The sequence below is a fragment of the Pantherophis guttatus genome, chromosome 1, assembly GCF_059756535.1.
Source record: "Pantherophis guttatus breed Tessera chromosome 1, ASM5975653v1, whole genome shotgun sequence".
Lineage (NCBI taxonomy): Eukaryota > Metazoa > Chordata > Lepidosauria > Squamata > Colubridae > Pantherophis > Pantherophis guttatus.
This window is the reverse complement of record NC_142063.1, coordinates 314,624,141-314,647,691: the sequence shown is the minus strand read 5'-3', so window position 1 is coordinate 314,647,691 and position 23,551 is coordinate 314,624,141. Positions and strand designations below refer to the sequence as shown.

Here is a 23,551-nt window from a genome sequence, read left to right as displayed (position 1 = left end):
TGAGTGAGGGTTTCTTGCCTCCTGCCTTGAAAGAGGCGGTGGTGAGGCCCCTCCTCAAGAAGCCTTCTCTGGACCCAGCCGTTTTGGCAAACTACTGTCCGGTCTCCAACCTTCGCTTTGTTGCGAAGGTTGTGGAGAGTGTGGTTGCGTGACAGCTCCCACAGTACCTGGATGAAACCGTCTATCTAGATCTGTGCCAATCCGGCTTCAGGCCTGGGTACAGCACAGAGACGGCATTGGTCGCATTGGTGGATGATCTCTGGAGGGCTCGGGACAGGGGTTGTTCCTCTGTTCTGGTCCTGTTAGACCTCTCAGCGGCTTTTGATACCATCGACCATGGTATCATGCTGCACCGGCTGGAGGGATTGGGGGTGGGAGGCACCGTGTTGCGGTGGTTCTCCTCCTATCTCTCTGACCGGTCGCAGTCTGTGTTGGCAGGGGGGCAGAGGTCAACCTCGAGGCGCCTTGCTTGCGGGGTGCCGCAAGGGTCGGTCCTCTCACCACTCCTGTTCAACATTTATGTGAAGCCGCTGGGTGAGATCATCCGTGGTTTTGGGGTGCGATGCCATCTATACGATGATGACACTCAGCTGTACATCTCCACCCCAGACCACCGCAATGATGCCCTCGAAGTGATGTCCCAGTGTCTGGAGGCTGTGTGGGTCTGGATGGGGAGGAACAGGCTTCGGCTCAACCCTTCCAAGACTGAGTGGCTGTGGATGCCGCGTCCCGGTATATCCAGCTGGTATCATCGCTGGTTATTGGGGGTGAGTCACTGACCCCCACAGAGGGGGCTCGCAACTTGGGCGTCCTCCTGGACACACAGCTATCTTTAGAAGAGCATATGACAGCCGTGGCCAGGGTTTTTTTTTATCAGGTTCGCCTGATACGCCAGTTGCGCCCCTTTCTGGATCGGGACTCCTTGTGCACAGTCACTCATGCCTTGGTCACGTCACGCCTGGACTACTGCAATGCTCTCTACATGGGGCTCCCCCTGAGGAGCACCCGGAGGCTCCAGCTGGTGCAGAATGTGGCCGCGCGGGTAATTATGGGAGCGATGTGGCGCTCCCACGTAACACCTCTCCTGTGCGAGCTGCATTGGCTCCCGGTGGTTTTCCAGGTTTAAGGTGTTGGTTCTCATCTTTAAAGCGCTTCATGGCTTAGGGCCAGGGTATTTGCGAGACCGCCTGCTGCTACCGATAACCTCCCACCGGCTAATACGCTCTCACAGAGAGGGCCTCCTCAGGGTGCCGTCGGTCGGGCAATGTCGGCTGGCAGCCCCCAGGGGGAGAGCCTTCTCTGTGGGGGCACCCGCCCTGTGGAATGAGCTGCCTCCTGGAATACGATTGATCCCGGAACTCCGGACCTTCTGTAAAGCCCTGAAGACGTTTTTATTCCATCAAGCGGGCCTAGCCTAAATGGTTTTTTAAATTGGGATTTTAAATTTTATGGATTTGGGGGTTTTAAATTGGGAAGCTAGTGATTTAATTCTTTTTAATTATCTTAACTTTTGTATTTGTATGTTTTTTAATTTCGGCTGTTCACCGCCCTGAGTCCCTTCTGGGAGAAGGGCGGTATACAAATTAATTAAATAAACAAACAAACAAACAAACAAGCAAACAAACGAACAAACAAACAAACAAACAAACAAACAAACATGGATAGAATAGTCCTTGGGTGCAATGTGGTCTAGAGATCAACAGGACTCAGGAAGTTTAGGTTTTGTTGTGGCTTCGTTGCCTGAGCCTGGGCTATCGACAGATGCAGACTCTGAGAGTGAGGAAGAGGAGTTGGCAAGGCCTCCCTCTCCAGGACCCTCCTCTCTGGCAATGCCTTCGGTGTCCGCCGAAGAGCAAGAGATAGGGCCGGGGCCAAGCATGTCCATGCAGCCACAGATGGACAGTGATGAGGGTAATGAGTCTTGGCTGGATCCACGCCAGCGTCGCAGAGATAAGCGCGCACAACAGAAGAAAAGGCGTGCCCAAGATTAGGCTGAGTCACTGGACCACACCCCACAGGATATAAAAGGGAGCGTGGGGCCAGTCAAACCTTGTGACGAACAAAGCTGAAAGCTTCCACGCCATTCTGTATTGCCGGACTTTTGGTATAAAACTTTGCTGGATTATCTCTGGACTTGATTGTAATTATTGAGCTGTTTCTTTGGATGTATCAGAAGTGGGGAGAAGTTATCTCTCCTCTTCGTAAATAATAAACTCTTGGCAGGCAGCCACTAGGTTGTTGCCAAGTTCCGTTATCATAAGGAAAAGGATTTTGCCGGCTGGTTTGGTCTTTAACTCTTGAATGTCTGTTGGTGTGTGTGCGTGTGGTTGGGGACAGGTTTAAGGACGACATCAGCCATAGAAGTACAGATCATTTTGGGCCAGTCACCCTCTCTCAGCACAACATAACTCATCTGATTGTTGCTGGTATACTTATGATTTATATTGACTGTTTCCTAATATGATTTGATTGCCTATTTGTTCCCTATGACCAGAGGTGGATTTCAGCAGGTTCTGACCAGTTCTGGAGAACCAGTAGCGGAAATTTTGAGTCGTTCGGAGAACCAGTAGTAAAAATTCTGACTCGTCCCACCCCCATCTATTCTCTGCCTCCCAAGTCCCAGCTGATCGGGAGGAAATGGGGATTTTGCAGTAACCTTCCCCTGCCATGCCCACCAAGCCACACCCACCAAGCCACGCCCACAGAACCAAGAGTAAAATATTTTGAAACCCACCACTACCTATGACTATCATTAAGTGTTGTACCTTATGATTCTTGATGAATGTATCTTTTCTTTTATGTACACTGAGAGCATATACGCCAAAGACAAATTCCTTGTGTGTCCAATCACACTTGGCCAGAAAAGAATTCTATTCTATTCTATTATTCTTTTTTTTTTAGAAAAAAGTTTTTTATTATTTTTTAAAACATAAACATAAAATACATCTTTCAAGAACGAAGCATTGATCCAGTCGTGAATAGGTACAATCGCTTACTCCTCTTTGTCAAGCTCTTACCCAAATCTCCGCCGTTACATCTTTTAAAATAAACACCAAAAGATAAATTTTTCCCCACGATTATAATATCTTAATTTAAACATTTACCATTCTATTATTTCACCAACAATCTTAATTTCCAAATGACACAACTCAGTATTTAATTACAATTATTTACCCTAAGTTCTATCTATATGTCCATCCCATGTGTTTTAATATGGCTGTACACCGCCCTGAGTCCTTTGGGAGAAGGGCGGTATAGAAGTTTAATAAAATCAAAAATCAAATCAAAATCAAACCATGACCTATTACATTAAATCTTTAAATCCTAATCTCTTTTAACTAACACCACTATTCTATTCTATTCTATTCTATTCTATTCTATTCTATTCTATTCTATTCTATTCTATTCTATTCTATTCTATTCTATTCTATTCTGTGGAAAACAGGTTGCTTAGCTCCTGCCTCCATAATGCAACAGATTTGCATGGTAGACACTAAATATTGGGGTAAGAACTTGGTGTTTCACTGCACCAGGTAAAACTGGAACATTCTCTCTGGCGGATTAGCCTATATGATCAGTCACTTATATTTGTCTCAGTCAGATACATTGTGCTGGCATGACTTACTATATTGCAAGGAGAAAAGCCATGAACTGCGTGTGAGGCCTCTGCAAAAGAAGCGTCCTTTGCTGATATTTCGGCACAGCTGCTTTTTCAGAAATTTCACTAATGCTGGATAGGAGAGGATTAGATTCAACCATATCAGGGAACCAAATGCCGAGATTGCAGTGGGGTTCCTGCTGAGCTTGTTTTATTTTCCTTAATACTAAATTGATTCCTGGAATATTAACTGTGCACACTTTCTCAGAAACCCCATCCAGTCTGAGTACGTGGATATAATTTCCCTCAGGAAACAGTGATGGTGCCTTCAATCTTATGTTTATTTATTGCAACCCCACCCTACAATGCAGAAAATGGCAGGGACATTTCTATGAGAATGTTTCAGTCAAATTACATTAATTTCTAATTAATTTTCACTGGTATTTCCAAGAGGAAACCTTTCATCAGCATCATTTAGGCTTTGAAAATTACAAAATTAACTAATTGTAATTAAATAATAATGTATTAATTTCAATAATTTTAATTATCTCCTCTGATTAAATTACCTGTTAATCAGTTCCACACTGCTTTTGTTATTAATTAGCTAATAGAAAAATGAAGGAAGGAAGGAAGGAAGGAAAAGTACCCCATGGAACAGTTTTTCCCAAGCACTGACCACCAAATATGATGGACTCAGCTCCCACAAAAGCCCAAGTTTGTCCAGTGAATATCCTAGAAGTTGAAATCCAATGTATTTAGTCAGCAGCAGGTTAGGTCACTAAGAGAATATTTATATTTTTTCCGAATAAGTCAGTATTCAGTATCTTTAAATCATTTTGACAGCACTTTCTTTATCACTGTTTTAAGTGAAAAAGGTTAAAGTTTTACAGAATAAATGTTTGGTATAGTTCTAAAGCAGTAATATGATGGTTCAGTGGTTAAAGACACTGAGCTCGTCAGCTGCAGCTGACAGTTTGCGTTCAAAACCTGAGTGCCACACGATGGGATGAGCTCCTGTTTCTTCCCCCAGCAACTGCCCACTTAGCAGAAAGCATGCAAATGCAAATAGACAAATAGGTACCATTTTGGTGGGAAGGTAACAGCATTCCTTGTGTTTTGGCTTATAGTCATGCCATGGAAATGTCGTCAGACAATGTTGGCTCCCTTGGCTAAGAAATGGAGAGGAGCACCACTCCCTAGAGTTGGACAAGGTAAACCTTTACCTTTATAGTACTAAAACAGCGGATAGAAATTGAAATGTGAAGGTTCAGAGAGAGGAGGAAAAAACCCCAAAGTACAAAACAAGTATCATCTTCAGCAGCTATTATGGCTTATCCAAAGTCCAAATTAGACATGATGTTAATTGAGCGAATGCAACTTCCATGCACATTAGATGTGTGAATGCAATTATCATTCATGGGTTTTGCTGAAGTGAATAATAGTTGCATAAAACTATTCAGTGTCATGCAGGGAACAGTATGAAAGAAAATGTTTAACTCTTTCTCTTCTTTCCATGGTCATAAAAATAGAGATTTCCATTGGTACCAATGGAGATGTTCTGAAATGCAAATATGTGCTTTAAAGATTTGATTATTGAGTCTATGGCATGTGAAAACCTTTAGCTTTTTCTCCATCCTCACTGTGGTAAGGATGGAAAAATCAATGTTTTATTTCCACTGATAATTTAACTTTGAATCTTAAGGTCCTTCTATCAAATTTATAAAGGAATCTGAGAACATGGGCAGTTATTAAAAAGCAAGTCAAATGAATTTCTCATATGTACATCAACCTCAGCCAAATTTAATACAGATATCCAGCAGCTTTCATAATAAATGGTTAAAAAAAACCACCCATGCTCTCCCCCCCACCACAATGGTGGAAATAGGCCAGGGTTTGGAGTGTAATGCTGCTTCCCCAACACACTGTTTTTGAGACACTGCTGAAAATATTATGGGAACAGCAGTGGGGTATCAGACTACATCTAAGTGTTAGAACTGAGGAGGCTGAATTGTGAGAAAAAAGGGTGGAAGGGAACGCTAATCTTGTCCCATCATTATTCTTGAATATATAGGAGTTCAGAAGCTTTATATTTTAATGTGGTAAGAACTGAAAAATCTGCCTAGTTACCTTTCATTTTGTTTGTTCCCCAGTCAATTTTAAACCACATTCAATTTTAAAATTCTATACTGTTTATTAAGAATTCTGGGATTTCTTGGTTTGGATTTTGATTATAAAGTACCAAACAAAAATATTGACCTATCATCCATTCCTACTTCAGAAGTTATCCTCTGCAATTTTTAAAACACATGAATCAAAATGTCAACCCTACATGGAAACGAGAGAAACTAAATTTAATACTGGGAAACTAAAAGAAGAATGAGAAAGGAATTAAAAATCGTCCATCTATAGACTTTTACTAAGGCAGGACATGTGTGACTTTGGCATTCATTTGTGTAAACCATATGCATACACGAGGAAACGTGAGGAAATGTGCATCCAAACATAATTCATAGAATAGGGTAGAATTTGCTTTATAATGTCACATTATATATATATTTATGTTTCTTATTGTGGAGTTACCATGATTAGGGATAGAAAACTGTTGTACCAGAAGCATCTATACTAGTTAATGGTGAGAGACGCTAGGAATAGTACTTCAGGAAAATTTGAAAAAACACAGAATTCACAAGGTAAGCCAACCTGCCTCCAACCTAGGGACATTATAGATGGATGGCCTTCAAATCCCAGAATTACCATATTGCCTAGGCACTCTGAGATTAAAATCCAGATATCCTGAAGGCCCCAGGTTCAGAGTGGTAGAAATAAATTCAGTCAGTTCATCTTCAAGCCATGAAGAAGTTTCCTGCACTAGACTTTTCCTTGATGTGTGTATGTTAAAAACACAGGAGTCCTGATGACCCTAGTCCAGGGGTCAGCAACCTGCGGCTCTGGAGCCACATGTGCCTCTTTCATCCCTCTGCTGCGGCTCCCTGTTGCTGGTTGGCTCCACAATTGATAGGGCTTTCAGTTAGGACTGAAGAGGAAAAAGGACACCCTGCTAGGCTAAAACTATGATGGGGAAACCGGACTTCCGGTTGGCTCCAGAATTGAACGGGGGTTTCGGGTTAGGACCTTTGTGGCTCTTTGAGTGTTTAAGGTTGTGGACCCCTGCTCTAGACAATCAAATTGAAGGATGACAAACCTTCCATTGTTACATATAACCAAACTAACTTTTAGAGCTATGTACAATTGTAAATTTCTCTTATAATTTAAGTACATTTCAAGGTGTGACTTTAAAATAAGCACCAATGCAACCAGTATTTTTTTTTCCAAAAAGCATCAAATGATAAAAAAAAAAGTAGCTTTCCTACTTGCAAGATGGTTAAAAAAAACATAACATGCATTTGCCTTTAAGAACATTATCTATGTCTTTTGTTAAGTGATTTGTAATTGTTTCTAAATTGTTGATCTGTCTTTAATGGTATATTTGCAGCTGTGCGGCTGTTTAAATTCTCATTGCAAAAGCAATTTTTGGATTAACGTAAACTATTCATCTATCTTTTGATGTTGTTAAAAATAGAGAAAAAGGAGTACAGGGAGAACAACTGGAAGAAAGAGGGAGAAAAGATTCTAATATGCAATTATTAAGAGATGCATTGTGATAACACCTTTAAATATTTATATAGTTGCTGATTATATATTAAACAATTCTCACATGAACTCCCTGAAAACCCATTAATATTATTATTAGATTTCAGGCACACCTGCAGACTCCATGTGAGGTAGGGCCCATTATCTTAGTTCCTGTAACTCTACATTATACAAAATCCTTGCTTCATGCCCCAGGTGGCAAAATGTGTAAGCTCAATGGCTTATAAATGGTAACCCAGTTTGTAAGATGCTGTGCCCACCCATATTCTAATCTCAAAGTTCTGCTGCACAGAAAATGTTCAATAGCAGGGAGAGATGTGCCAACACAGGCATGCAACTTACATGCATGAATTCATTTTACAAAGAAAGTTCACCTGTATTCCACTGATGGAAAAAGAGCAGAGGGAGAGAGGCAAGTTTTATAACTCCTCACGTTGTTTTAAAATAATTGATACTGCTATTACAAAAAAAAAAAAAAAACAAACCTCTCTTAAATTATTGAATCAGGATTCTTTAGCTATTGTGTTTATTTGGAACAAACTTTCCATTTGAATGTTAGGATTGGAAGGTGAAAAGAGAAAAGAGAGAAGCATAAAGGAAAAGAACAGAGATTTCCGGGTGTAACAGTTCTAATGTCTAATGTAATAAAGATAGCAATAGCACTTAGACTTATATACCACTTCATAGTGCTTTACAGCCCTCTCTAAGTGGTTTACAGAGTCAGCATATTGCCCCCAACAAACTGGGTCCTCATTTTACCAACCTTAGAAGGATGGAAGGCTGAGTCAACCTTAAGTCTAGTGAGATTCGATCTGCCAAACTGCTGGCAGCCGGTGATCAGCAGAAGTAGAGCCTTGATAGTACAGGGGTTTAGTGCACCCTGTAATTAACACAGCTGCCTGCAATTTCTGCTGGTTCGAATCTCTCCAAGGCTCAAGGTTGACTCAGCCTTCCATCCTTTCTAAGGTAGGTGAAATGAGGACCCAGTTTGTGGGGGCAATAAGCTGACTTTGTATAAAACATACAAAAGAATGAAGGCTATTGCTTAACGCATTGTAAGCCGCCCTGAGTCTCCGGAGAAGGGTGGCATATAAATCAAATTAAAAAAAAAAAAAAGTAGCTTGAAGTACTGCATTCTAACCACTGTGCCACCACGACTCTTGTACATATAAGATATGAACAGGGCTTTGATCACCTGATTGTGGTGGGGTCTTGATTTTTTGACCCCTCCTCTCATTACCCTTGATCAGAAATGTGATATAAAGCAGTTGAATGCTATTTGCACATCTCCCAACTATTTGACATTTTAGCTACTTTACTTCATATTAGTAAATACGTTGTTGTACAAAATCAATATACTAGCCACCTAGAGTTGCCCCAAACAGCGAGATGGGCAGCATATACATTTAATAAATAAATAATTACTTCATGTGGGATAGTACACTATTGCTCATTTCTGGACAGTTGACCAAATATTCAAAATGCTATTTCCTCATCCGATACAACAAGAATTAAAATGTTTTCTGCTGAATACAATATAACTTATTTCCAAGTAATATACTGGGAGCTAGGCTGTTAGCGAAATTTCTGTTTTGCTAAGGAAGAACTTTATTTATTTGTGTTCCACTTAGGTTTTTTTTTCCTTTAACCAAAGCTGTGTTCTTTGTTTACACACAAATACGTTATTGATTTAGACTAGCTCATTCATTTGCTTGAGAAAGTCTGGATCTAAACATTGATCCTCAATTTTAAGCCATGTGTCCTGTGAACCTGACAGAGTTCATGCAATTTAAAAGAGTTTGAAAATAAATATACAAAGCCCAAAGAACTCTTTGTCTCTTTGTCTTCAAACTCATATTTGCATGCACAGACACGTGCTATGTATATATACACACATACATGCATGCACACATATATCTCTCAATTTTTATACAAATGCAAAACATAGATTTAGCATCTCTTATTTCCGGTTATTTATATAACTAAAATATACAACCTTGTTTATTGTATTGTATTATGTGGTGTATTGGACTGCATTGGGACAAATGTGTGTATTATCAGAACCTAGTTACAGGGCTAGTTAGCAATTCATTGTGTCATATCAACCCAGAAAATAGAGTTGAGAAAAGTGAATTAGATACCTAATTCACTTTTCACAACTCTATTTTCATGTTGTCCTGGCATATCTATTGAGAGATAAAGAACTAAAGCTGCTAATAATTATACTGAATACAGAAACAAGTTCCTAATACTTAATCTGGAGCACAAAATAAATGGTCTATCTGTTTAAAGAAATTAGCAAATTGTTTATTTTATAAGACCACCCAAATACAGGGAAGGCACAACAAACTCCAAAAAAGTGCATTTAAAAAGATGATAGATAGATAGATAGATAGATAGATAGATAGATAGATAGATAGATAGACAGACAGACAGACAGACAGACAGACAGACAGACAGACAGACAGTCAGACAGACAGACAGACAGACAGACAGACAGACACAGTGGTGGGATTCAAATAATTTAACAATCGGTTCTCTGCCCTAATGATTCCTTCCAACAATCAGTTCACCAAACTGCTCAGACAGTTAACAATCGGTTCTCCCGAAGTGGTGCGAACTGGCTGAAAAACTCAATAAAATTTGAAGATAATCTTCATGACTTAAACGTGTCTGGTGGTTAAGCTCTTATATCTCTCACAGAGCTTATCTTTCCAACATGTAAGAGAGGAACTTCTCCTGGTTTCCACCCAAACTGGGGAATGCTGTTTGCTCCACCAATCTCTAGAAGTACATCTGTTTCGGCAGGCTTTTAACTGCTCAATGAATTTTAGTACCTATTTTATTGCCCGGTTTAATCTGTGTTTTGTTTTCTCTTAATTTTGTTAGCTGCCCTGCATACTTGCCAAAATAGGGAAACCATTAAAAAAAATTAAATAAGTGAGTAAGAAAGCATGACTATAGTATATCTTGCAAAAGAGCAACTCAGACCATGGATTCAGTGGAGATAATGACAATACCTCCACTGACAATATACCTTTGCCCAATACTTTTTATATATGCATGCGAGTGGTTGTATTAAATATCAGTCCCCTTATTTCCAAATACAATGCATATTTCCAAATACAAATGCATATTTAACTTTTAAAGAGAAGTAATACTTTTTATTTTTTCATTCAGTCAGCTGCCAAAATCATATACCTTTCATACTTCTAACATAATTAAGGGATGGAGGATTTCTTCTCCACCCAGCCTGGTTTGTTTACTGAACACTACACCGTGTGCCAGAAGTCATGAAATCTACTACCCTGGATTTAGGATACAAAAGGCTGGTGTCATGGCTTTGAGCCTGTTGCCAAAATCATCAGGTGGTACCATAGCAATAGGGAAACAATGAAAATGATCTTAAAATTTCACAGTGGTCTTTGAAGGATTCAGAAATGAGTGATTTTTTCCAACACTCCCCCTTGTGGTAAACCATATATTTAGAAGTAAACTTTCCACTGTAATAATAATAATCTTCATTGACTCCACCCTAGCCATTGGATCTTCTTGTGTATAAAAGAACACTGTATAAAACAACTCCCTACTCCGGTAAAGGTTTGTTCAGCAATATGGCCTTGTTGAATCTGAAGCTGTCATTGTTCCAGCATCTTCTTACTCCTTGATCCTTACTGTAGGTGTATGTTATAACTCCTAGCTCAGATTAGATTGCTTTCTGTGGTCTATTCCTGCAAACTATGCAACTATTAAATAGGACAACAGAATAACAGTAACGGTATGGTTCAACGGTGAAATCCAATTTTTTTTACTACCGGTTCTGTGGGTGTGGCTTGGTGGGTGTGGCAGGGGAAGGATAGTGCAAAATCTCCATTCCCACCCTACTCCAGGGGAAAGATACTGCAAAATCCCCATTCCCTCCCCACTCCTGGGGGAAGGATATTGTAAAATCTCCATTCCCACCCAACTCTGGGGCAAGCCAGAGGTGGTATTTGCTGGTTCTCCGAACTGCTCAAAATTTCCGCTACCGGTTCTCCAGAACCTGTCAGAACCTGCTGGATTTCACCCCGGTATGGTTGGAACTTAAGCTTATTCACTGCCTAAGTACCAATACCTGAGTTCATAATATGAAACATTTAGGTGGGCTTCAAAGGCGAGCCACTGATCAAAAAATAAATAAGTTCATTCAACAAAGTCTGCTTTCTTCTCCACATTACTAGGGCAGTGTATTTGTCTGCTTGGTTTATCTGATTATTTTTAAAAATATGCAGAAATTCTCATAATTGTTTACATATACTGTATTTAAAAGCTTTTTTTAAAAAAAAATTCTCTAATTTACATAGCTATTAATGTAAATTACTCAAGGATCTTTTTATAATGCAAATTACCATTCATTCTTTGACATATACATCTCACCACTGCAGACTCCTTCGATGTAAATTTCCTGATATGAGCTTATTATTTTTACAAAAAGATGCCTAACACTGTTTCTATGTAGCTTATAGGCTAACAACTACTTCAGAGTTTTTCTTCCAGACTTTGACTAGGAAAGGTGCATATTACCTCATTTTGATGCTAATAGCAGTCCTGTTGCAAATCATTAGGTGCAATCTACTTCCAACAAAATCCAATGCAAACTTAGCTTATATCCAGTGATGGGATTCAAGTAATTTAACAACCGGTTCTCTGCCCTGATGATTTCTTCCAACAACCAGTTTGCCAAACTGTTCAGAAAGTTAACAACCGGTTCTCCCGAAGTGGTGCGAACTGGCTGACCCACCACTGCTTATATCCCTATTTTAGGCCTGGCCAACTAAAAACATTTACAGTGAAGATCACAGGTTTTAAAATGGTGGGCATGTCTAGGCATGTTGAAAGAGGACTGGGGTCTTAGTCCCTGGTCACATAAATCATTTTGAACCAATAACCATTGTTGTGGATTTCCATGCCTATGATACTGGATCCCATCCCACTATTCCTTTGGATTAGAAGTACTATACTTCTAAGACTCCATGGTTGCCTATCTTTGCAATTCTCTCATTGCACTACAATGGAGATTAAGAATATGTGGATTTATGTGACGAAACAGAGGAAAATGATTTCTAATGAGAATGAGATTTAGGTCCTGAATCCACACAATGGATTCCTCTGGAATACTGGCTAAGTCTACCCACACAACCCAATCTCATCAAATACAAATTAAGTTTATCTTTTCTACAGGAGCTATTTACTGGTTACAATGAAGAGTTGAATCTGGGACATATGGTGATGAGTTCTTTATGTTCAGAATTACTTTATAGCACTATTTCCATTTAATTAAAAGAAGTGTTTGTGGAAGAGAGAGAAAATACTAACACCCTGCTGTGTGTGTGTGTGTGTGTGTGTGTGTGTGTGTGTGTGTGTGTGTGCCAAGCTGTTATAAAAACACATTCTTAAACCCTATTAATTGTTTAGAACTATAGTATCAAACAAGATTTTAATAAGAAACCAAAAAGATAAGGAGAAAAGGAGTCACTGAAAACTTCTATATTTGAATTATAAAGGCATTGTTTTCACTGGTGGCACCTTATTTTTCAAGTACATAAAGAGAATGCAAGCCAGAGCAGGGTGAGACAAAGATCAATGCTGAATGTATTACCTGGCAGTGGTCAGACTCGGTTTAATAAGAAAAGAATTGATCCATTAAGCTAAACCTAATTCTTTGCCGAAAATGGTTGAAATCTATTCCTTATATTGCCAGGTTCATAAAGACTTATAATATTTGGAAGAAACAACCGAGAGCCGAGTTTAATCAGATTAAATGTATTGCAAAATATACTTAACAAGAGCCTATCAAGTTGTTAATGATTGCTATTAATAGCAAACAATTTTTGTATAGAATTTTTTTTTTATTAGAGCTATCGTCAAAATGCAGCCTTTGCGGAATGCAATAGAGTGTGGGGGGGAAGAGGGGGGAAGCTTCACAGTAATTTGTAATAGCTACAACTATGGGCCTGAAACATTCACCTACAAGATCTAAGTAATTTATTTCATCAATTCCCTTTTTAACACAAAATGAAATTTTATTCATAAAGTATTTAAGTGCCAGCTGTTAACATAACCAGAGAAGTTCAAAGGGGACTGGAACAGTTGTTTATGGCTTGAGTCTGCTGGAACAGTGTGATAGGAGAGCAATAAAAATGATTTCTTATTTTGGAACTCCTGGGAATAACAAAATAACAGAGTTGGAAGGGACCTTGGAGGTCTTCTAGTCCAACTCCCTGCTTAAGCAGGAAACCTTATACCACGACTTTAATTTTTTTTAAAAATTGCTGCAACTTTTCCCAACCTCCAGATGGGCACTCGTCAAGATGACTACAGAATAATAGAATAGTGGTATCCATATACAGTAACTGCATCATATTAGATCGGATGAACTAGTTTGGTATTTTTTTGTTGTTGATGATGTTTCACATGGAAATATATAGGCGTTTGCTGTTTTTTCTGCAATAGAAATTCAGATCTTTTGGTGCTGACTCTAGAAAGCAGAGGAACTTTGGAAAAGTGCTTGCTGGATGGCTCCCTGGCAGGTTTTCTATGAGCAGCAATGCCCATATATCAATTTGTGATTGACTCCATAACCTGCTTTTCTCTATCTTCCAACACTCAAGGTGGTTTACCACACACACACACACACACACACACACACACACAGAGAGAGAGAGAGAGAGAGAGAGAGAGAGAGAGAGAGAGAGAGAGAGAGAGAGAGAGAGACAGAGAGAGAGACAGAGAGAGAGACAGAGAGAAATCAGAGTAATGCTCATTAAACAATACAACTAAAGCTAAAATATAAATCATTCATTGATTTCAAAATAAAGACTAGGGCCAAGAGGTCAGATGCCATATGGAACAAATCCAGAGGGTTAATATTTGGAAGTGCAGACAGGTAGCCATTCTAAACAAAATCTAGTCCTGAACATTAAATTCGGCTGTCCATTTGAATTTCTCCCTAACAGGCTTTTTTTAAAACATTACCTTTAAAAAGTGTTGGTACAAAACTGAGGTCAGTCAGAAGGCAAATCACGACATAAATTATGCTGGACAGTCCAGGACTCTAAGCTCCTCCAAATCTAGGACACCCACTCTGATAAAGTGGTTAGGGATAGAGAGATACAGATCCTAGTACAATCTAGAATTATTCATGAAATGTGAGATGCAAATCAACTTCTTTTCTATAACATTTAAGGAGAATCAGCCCTCCTCTAATACATATCTGTAACATTTCTATATATCCCTATTTTCTGGGAAGAATGCATATGGTGCTGACTTGTATTATACTATTTTTTTCTCAGATGAAATCTGGAGCAACAAAATAGTTCCCAGTTTCAGTTCAGATGCACCAGTACTCATTTGGAGGAGTCCAGCTGGCTTCTGAACCATAATGTGATTGTATGGAATATGAAACAAAACTTGTTTTCTGTGTAGCCATATTCATAAATATAATTATCGCTGAAGACATATAAAATGGTATAATCAGAAAAAAACTCAATTGATTGATCAATCTATCCTATTGAGTCTATCAATCTATATTGAGTTTGTCATTTGTACTTTTATAATTGTCTGGTTTGGCACAGCAACCAAACAGGACAGGTATAGATTCCAATGGATAGCTAGGACTGCAGAAAGAACAATTGCAGCCAGCCTGCCTTCTATACAAGACCTGTATACTGAGTGTATCAGAAGGATGGCTGAGAAAATAACTGCAGACCTTTCACATCCTGGACATAAACTGTTTTAATTCCTCCCCTCAGGATGCCACAGGGCATTACAATACATGCCAAAACAACTAGACACATGGACAGTTTCTTTCCTTGTGCCATCACTTTGCTGAACACATAATTCTACCAGTGCTATATAAGGTCTATGTACATTTACCCATTTTGTAGGACAGTAACATTATTATCCTTATCTTCTTTACTACCCCTTCTTATTGGGATGATGATGATGATGATGATGATGATGATGATGATGATGATGATGATGATTTCTCGGTTGCTTTGCATGTTCGCTGAGAGCTTCTGCGCTGGAGATTCCTTGTGGTTTAATCACACTTGGCCAAATGAAGAATTCTGTTCTATCCATCCACCAATCCATCTATCCTAAGACAAGAACAAAATGACAACACAACTGTCCTTTTTACTATTATTTCTTAGATTTGAAGAAAGTAGCTCACTCAACTTGATATTAAGCATAACATTAGTTTCCATAGATGAGTGTATGAATATCCATACTAATGACTAGAAGGAACTAATATCCTTCCATACAGCTACAATTTTGTGCCCTTTTTCAGCCTCTCAATAGGAAAAAAAGTAAACTTTGGGTTTGTTTGTTTTGATTTTTGAGTTTCAGGGTGTTTTATTATTATTATTATTATTATTATTATTATTATTATTATTATTATTATTATTATTATTATTATTATTATTTGATGCAAAGCCATAGAAGTTATTTAGTAGTATAAGATGATGGAGGTGAACAAATAAGACCTTGCATTGTAAAATCATATTGTATCTACTTTCTTTGCCCTTTCAACAGTCTCATGACATAACAGATAAAAGAGAAAATGAAATGGAAACAGACTTGCATTTGCATCAGGGGAGTAAGTTATAAAATCAGATGTATAGATTGTAAGCACCAAACAAAACAGAAAAAAAAGGCTTAAAACTACTGATAAATGTCAGTTTCTAATTCCATCACTAGCACACTCAGCTACATGTTGAAAGAAGTTCTGGAAGCAGAAGTTTGTTGAATTTGAATCCCTAGTGCTTCATAATGGGGTGAGGTCTCATTACTTGTCCCAGCATCTGCCAACCTAGCAGTTTGAAAGCACGTAAAAAATGCAAGTAGAAAAATAGTGACCACCTTTGATGGGAAGGAAACAGCGTTTGGTGTTTAGTCATGCTGGCCACATGACCATGGAGACATCTTCGGACAGTGCTGGCTCTTCGGCTTTAGAACGGAGATGACACCGCCCTCTAGAGTCAAGAACGACTAGCACAAATGTGTGAGGGGAACCTTTACCTTTACCTATGTTTCTGAAGGTTGATGCCAGGGTGAAATTCACTTATCTTCCCTAACGGTTCGCAAATGTGTGCGCACCGTGCGCTGTCATCCACACATGCGCAAAGCCTGTGCATGCACAAAGCCTTCTGTGCATGCGCAGAGGCTTAAAATGTTGCAAAAAAGCAACGTCATGACGTCCACGTGGGTGGCGGAGCCTCCCGCCGCCGCCGCCACTACCAGTTTGCTTGAGCCAGATAGAACCGGCTGAATTTCACCCCTAGTTGATGCAAAGCAAGACAAGTTAAGTTTACTTTATTGTCATTGCATCTCGTACAACAAAATTAAATGCTATCTTCAATGTACATTATACATAAAAAAATTAAAACAAAAACACACATCCTTCACATTCTGTACAATTGAATTGAAAACCCCTGATATCGCATTAATATTGCACTATACAGTAGAATTCAATATAGTTCCTGCTCTGGGATAGAAGACAAGGCAGTTTACCAGTGGATATTTAGCAAAAGAATGGAGTGCTCTTTACAGTTTCAAAGACAATTTATAAGGAGATATTGGCTGCAAATCTTATCACAAAACAATACTTTAGTCTCCCACAATCTGCTCTCCTTTGGGTTCTATATATCCAGATAGTACTGCATGACAAAAGGTTGTGCTCACTTCATAGATTATAATCTCCAGATAACATGAAAGGAGATTGGCATGCAAAACATCCAAAGGATACCAGGTTTGGGGAAGGGTGTTCTTTGTTAAAATATTTCTTACCAATGTTTCTGTGGTGGGGCAGTTAGTGTGATGATGTCTCTTCATAATATATGAAAGGCATTCAAAGAAAAGAATTATGTACAATGAGTGTATTCTTTACTTGTCAGGAATCACTTAGTTTCTGACAATTTTCCAGTTAAAATAAATTGTAGATTTACTCTTTATTCTAAGACAGGACAGACATATTAATACACGCAGGTTTCCCACTTCGCTATGTTTCAGAAATATTTATCATTATAAAAGGTAAAAGATGACATTCCATAATGTTACCTCTTAGAGTAGTTAACACTACAGGGAAGATATCTGTCTTAGTCTTTACGCTGCATTACCATAAAAAAAAGGCAGCAAATGAAGTCTTGCATGTACAAACAAATCACTTGTTTTTGACCAAAAACACTTGACTTTTATGGCTGTAAAATGGTGCGTTCCTTCACCCTTCACTTTCCAATGCCCAGAACCAAAAGAACCTTTCCAGCAGAAATGGTCCCCAGGTCTTTGTGTCACTCCCCACGGGTTATAAATTGAGTGGAACTAAAATTCAGCTACATCTGGATATTGTCAATCCCTGCATTACAAATATTAGTTTAGAATAATCAATTTAGCACCTTGAAGTTCACAAGACATGTTCATAATTCTCATCTGAAACTGGACAAGAACAGAAATATAGACTTTAAACAATTCTTAAAAATCTAATTCCTGTTAACCTCTACAAATATCCTATTTTTTTCTTCTTATAGCACAATCATAAGTCTGTCATGGGGTGCAACCTTTCTGGGCTGGTTATAACATCTGGAATTCTTCAATTCTGAATACAGACAGCAAGCAAAGCCCACTCCATTTAGGCCAACTAGAAGCAGCTGCAATATGGAAATCATCTCTCCCAGAATGGTCTTCTTCATATTCATCCAGATGTTTCATATAATAGCAATGATAACACTTTAAATAACCTTCAAGAACTGATACTTGGATTTGCTTGATTTTTCTCTTTCTTTTCCCACTTAATACAGTCTTTAATACTGTAAACCTCTAGGCAAGGAATGAACCTCATGGGAACAAAAATCACTGCACCAATCTTGTAAAAGAATAATTACATTAAGAATTCCACAGTTTTGAAAGTTCAGGGAGCTTTCCTATCTACATAAAATGTTATCCAAACAAAGAGAAACAATAAAATCTATATCAAAACAGAAATCATAAAATTAATTCTGACTATCCTTTCACTGCCCTGTCAAAGCAGATTAATGAATATCAAGCAACAAAGCATATTAATCTATCAAATCTTAGTTTATATCCATCAATTGTTAGCATTGCACCACCTCTCATTGCTTACTTTTTTTCATATTCCTGCTTTAAAAGACAGACTAGTGTGTCAGTTCATAAGGGTATATATGAGTAAGGCCTGATTTTGTTTTACTAATATTATTTTGCCCCATACTGAAACAACATAAGAAGATCTGTTAGGCCAGTGTTTCTCAACCTTGGAAGCTTGAAGATGGGTGGACTTCAACTCCCAGAATCTCTGCTGGCTGGGGGATTCTGGGAGTTGAAGTCCACCCATCTTCAAGCTACCAAGGTTGAGAGATACTGTGTTAGGCAATCATCGTAGCATTGAACATCATTTGTTTTCCTGATATGCTGGTCACTATAATTTCTGCCTGAAGCTTTCTGATAGCTATACAGATAGTCCTTGACTTACAGCAGTTCATTTAGTGACTGTTCAAAGCTACGATGGCACTGAAAAAAAAGTGACTCATGACTGTTTTTCACAGTTACAACCTTTGCAGCATCCCTATGATCATGTGATCAAAATTCAGATGCTTGGCAACTGGTTCATATTTATGACCATCGCTGTGTCCCAAGGTCATGTGATCCTCTTTTGTGACCTTCCGACAAGCAAAGTCAATGGGGAAGCCAGATTCACTTAACAACTGAATTTACTAACTAATTAACTGCAGGGGCTCACCTAACAACAGTGGCAAGAAAGGTCGTAAAATGGGGCAAGACTCACTTAACAAATTTCTCACTTAACAACAGAAATTTTGGGCTCAATTGTGGTTGTAAGTCAAGAACTATCTATAGTGGCTTGGTTCATCTTGGAAATGAAATCTTGCCATGCTGATCTAGAAATGGTGGGAGATGGCCAAGAAATCCAAGCTGTGAAGATGCACAGTAGGAAAAAAAAAGAAGAATCCCAAAAGATGGCAATGATAAACTACTTCTGTATTTCGTCAATAAAACTACAAGGATGTTTCCATAATTATAAGGAGTCCAACTCAACTTGAAGGACACTTTAACTTTATGGAGAACCTTGCCAGCTAACATAATCTCATGCCAGTGGCCATGCAATGAGAAGTGTCTAAGCTTATGGAATCTGAGGTTACACAAAATTGACTGACAACTCAGCTACCTTTTCCTAAAGATAACATTTGATGATGGATCTATGACTCACTACTAGGCTGTTTTAAATCCAGATAATTTTGGACAAACTCACTACTTCAGTCACAGCTTCCTGTTTCTTTCAAAAAAAAAAAAAAGGAATGTAGACAGATTAATATCAACTTTTTGTGGCACTGCTGGGATAGAGGATCATGTATACATGCATAAGCATCATCTTCTTTATCTTCCTCATCTTCTTGAGCTGAAGCTGAGGCTAAGAAACAACCTTCTCTTTACATTGGAAAAACTACCTTTGTCTTATAATGAGCTCATTAACTGAATGAGCCACCCAAAGTCACACATGAGAAACAGGCAGCTACATAAATTGAACTAACTAATTAACCAGCTATCTAACTAATTTTAAACATTTGTATAAATGTGGTTGAGGCTCCAGGTTAAAAATATAAAAATGCATAGTCTAATTTCAGAAGTAGTTTTTCCAAATTCCTCTGTACTTTTAAGCTCCACTTTTGAGCATTAGGAAAATCGTTTTCTGTATATCAGATACAACTGTGTAAAAATATTTATATATACATCTTTTCTTAACATCCTACAACACAAGGTTTTGACCCTAATGCCTTGCTATATCTAAGGCAAAAACGTAGATGAGTATTTACTCAAACTTGAGCTCTGTTTTATTCAGGCTGGCTTAATCACAAGTAAATGCAACTTAATGGAACCTACTTCTAAATAGACATGTGCAGGATTACTTTATAAGTACATTAAGAAAGGTGTACATTTGTGCTCTGTTTACCTGACCTCATTTTCCTCTACTCCACTGTTATTTCCTCTGCATTGAATTGTAAATTGCAAATCCTATGGGGCAGAGACCTGTCATTCTGTATTTCATTGAGTGTGTCAAGCATATTGATATATATATTATATATATATATATAAAACAGTATGAAGCCTCCTCTTGAAAAGTTCTATGTTTAACCTGTGCAATTATGTGTTTAACCTGCATAGGATGACCATCAGAATACAGAAATCATTGATTGCTTTCAACAGGATCCAAACTGTGTGTTTAATTAAATTTGCATTCCCATCTACATTTGATATGCGTTTAGTTGCATGACCTTTGGAAGTAATCCAGTGTGTATACACCACTTTTGCATTCAGATATGTACCCAATTGAGATTCACATTTCCTAATATGCAAAGACCGCTACAGGACATCTGCATGTGGATTACCTTCTGTAGATAAGAGTTAAGAAAACTCATATGGTATGCATGTCTTTCTGTGTACTTGTTTTTTGTTTTGCATAATTTTATTAAAGACTTTTTAAAAAGATTATAAACTAACATAAACTAATATAAAGAAGAAGAAAAAGTAAAGAGAAATCTAAAAGTACAAAAAACGTAAAAGGAAAGTAAAAAAAGAAGATACAAAGAAGGAGCTTCCAATCTTCTTTACTACTTTACTTCTTTACTCTAAGTACAATTGCAAATTTCCCTTTTATTCTACAATAAGAATGGTTTTCTTCTTTTTACAGTCTGTCTAATCATCAAAACCTTTTTTTCTGTTTCATTCAAAAATCTATAAGCTGTTTCCAGGCACCAATAAACATAGATATTGTCTTTTCTCTGATCAAAGAAGTCAATTTAGCCATCTCAGCAAATTTCATCATCTTCATCAACCATTCGTTTATTGTGGCGGGCACAAAACCTTTCCATCTTTGTGCATACTATAATCTTGCTGCAGTTATCTATATATATATATAAGCCAAATACCATTCACTCATCACAAAATCTCCAGAATCGTAAAGCCTACAAACTTGAAATTTGGGATGTATGTTCCTCTTGGCTTCTAGGTGCCCGCTAAGAAAGGAATTTTCGAAATGACCATCAGACCATTAGTATTTCATATACAGTATTATATTCACACACTCTGATGCTAAGGAGTTAGACATTCTGCTCTACTGCCCCACCTGAAAAGAACTCTGTTCCAACTGCCAGTTGCCTTAGATTAACACGCTCTGATGTTACCCTTTTGCTAAACCGGACGTGGCTGTGGCCAACGCATGACTCATCTGGGACATTCTACTCCACTCTCCCTCTGTTCCAACTGCCAGGTGCCTTATATCAACATGCTGTGATGCTATGGAGTTACACATTCTACATTAAGTTTCAGGCTTTAAGTGTCAATTTATCAAGCCCAATCACATAGTTTTGTAGTAAAGTACGGGCGTCCAGCTAGTCATGTATAAAAACAAAGTTCCATGACTTTTTCCCCCCAACTGTTTTCCATCAATCCCAAAAGAAAAACTTCTGATTTTGTCTCTCTCTATGTCTGTGTGTCTATATGAGATGGCTTGGAAATAGCACTTGATGCATTTATTTATTTACATTACTTCATATTGTTAAAAATCATCTATAATGCCATTCTGTGGGAGTTGCCATTACAGACAGTAGCAGCTGTTATGGTCTATTGTGTAACTAAGTAATTATGGAATTTACAGACTGTCATGTAAATATGTAATTATGGACTTTTAAAAGTGTGTATTATTCCTTCCATGTATTATTTACTCAGCTTGCTGTAGTTCCTCAGGATGGAGCCCATCCAGGCTATTTGAAAAAAAACATGTTACAATCGAACTATATACATTATTTGTTCCATAGTATTATTTCTATGCATTAATTAGATGCATATTAAATGGAAGTATGTGCATAATTAGTCTGGTAACATCCAACAGCTCTCTTTGTTTCAGGAAAAGCTGAACTTAATGTACCAATATACTCATTCTCCGAATAGTGATAATCTTATAGCTCAAATGCTACCATCTATATATAACAGGACAGTTAACAATGTAATATAGTGAATCCAAAGTATTCACTATAGAGAAGAATTGTTCTCTATAGAGAACAATTAGAAGAAGTATTACTAACAATTCTTTTAAAAATAATGGGAGGAGAATAGCATGGATTAACGAAGACTGAGTGTGCTATGTAGGTAAATGAAGACTGAATACAGTTTACTGCTGCTGGCTGCTTAGAAAATGTAGTTCACAGAATAGGTACACTCTACATTAGAGGTCATCTAATCATTAATTTTTAAATGTCTGTTTAAAATTGAACTGAATTATTTGCATGTGAAAGTTATTAACATATATTTATCATCATCATTCATTGATGCATTATTTAATTTATATCCTGCTGTTCCTCCCAATGGAACCTACAGCAGTGCACAAAGAAATAATTTGAAAATCTGATGTAAAAATATCATTATAAAAGCCAACAATCCTTAGAAACTATGTGTGTGGGGTGTGGATGTGGGTGTTAAATCAGGGTTTATTTAAAACAAAGAAAAATAACTAAAGACTCTACATACTGTTTAGTCCTTGAATAGACTACTATTCTACAAATACATCCTGAACTGGCTTTCAGAGGTATTACTGTAATACAGCTCACCCAATTAATGATATAGCCCGGACCAAATTTTGACTTTTCCTGAAAAGAAAAGAAAAACCAGATATAGCATCAAGAGTAAAACACCCACATCTTCATAAGGAGATCTGAATATTCAATGTTTAATACTTCTTGTTGTTCTTGATTTGGAATGTTCATCTTCTAAAACCCAATTCTTCCATGCCTCTGTCACAAATTAATCCTCAAACATGGTCTAAAATGTAAGTTGTCCTGAATCCAGTATAGTTGGATTCAGGACAACTTGGAATCTATATAAGTATAGATAAAACCTTAAATGTTCACTCAGATCTCTTTCCAAGGTCTAAGGAAAGTCTGTTCAAAGAATATGAAACGTTGAGTTTCCTTGTGGAAAGTGTTTCAGGTGAAATTCAAACCATAAGAACAAAAGTCCATGTTTCGGATTTTAACCTCTGAGCACCCCCCCCAAAAAAATCACCTTTCTGTTCATGTAGCCATAAAAATTGATAATTTGATACCTTCTGATCGAAGACATCAGTGATAGGGAATTGTAAATCTCATTATAAAACAAATTAGTCAAATCCTTTTTTATAGTCACATACAAACCAGAACACAATTATCCTTTAGTTTTTGTACTCCTTGGAATGTTGTGAGA

The 23,551-nt window shown here is 37.9% G+C and overlaps 1 long non-coding RNA gene across 6 annotated transcripts in view; it reads right to left on the bottom strand.

Annotated features, from left to right (window-relative positions):
* The window catches only part of LOC117671492 (uncharacterized), a 282,485-nt gene that overhangs the window by 245,743 nt on the left and 13,191 nt on the right, over positions 1-23,551 (bottom strand). For 2 of the 6 annotated variants that reach the window (XR_015731571.1, XR_015731572.1), the window contains exon 2: positions 15,164-15,387. The exons of the other annotated variants lie outside the window; for them this stretch is intronic. This is a non-coding gene — a long non-coding RNA (uncharacterized LOC117671492). The remainder of the gene's footprint in view (positions 1-15,163; positions 15,388-23,551) is intronic. 6 annotated transcript variants of the gene reach the window in all.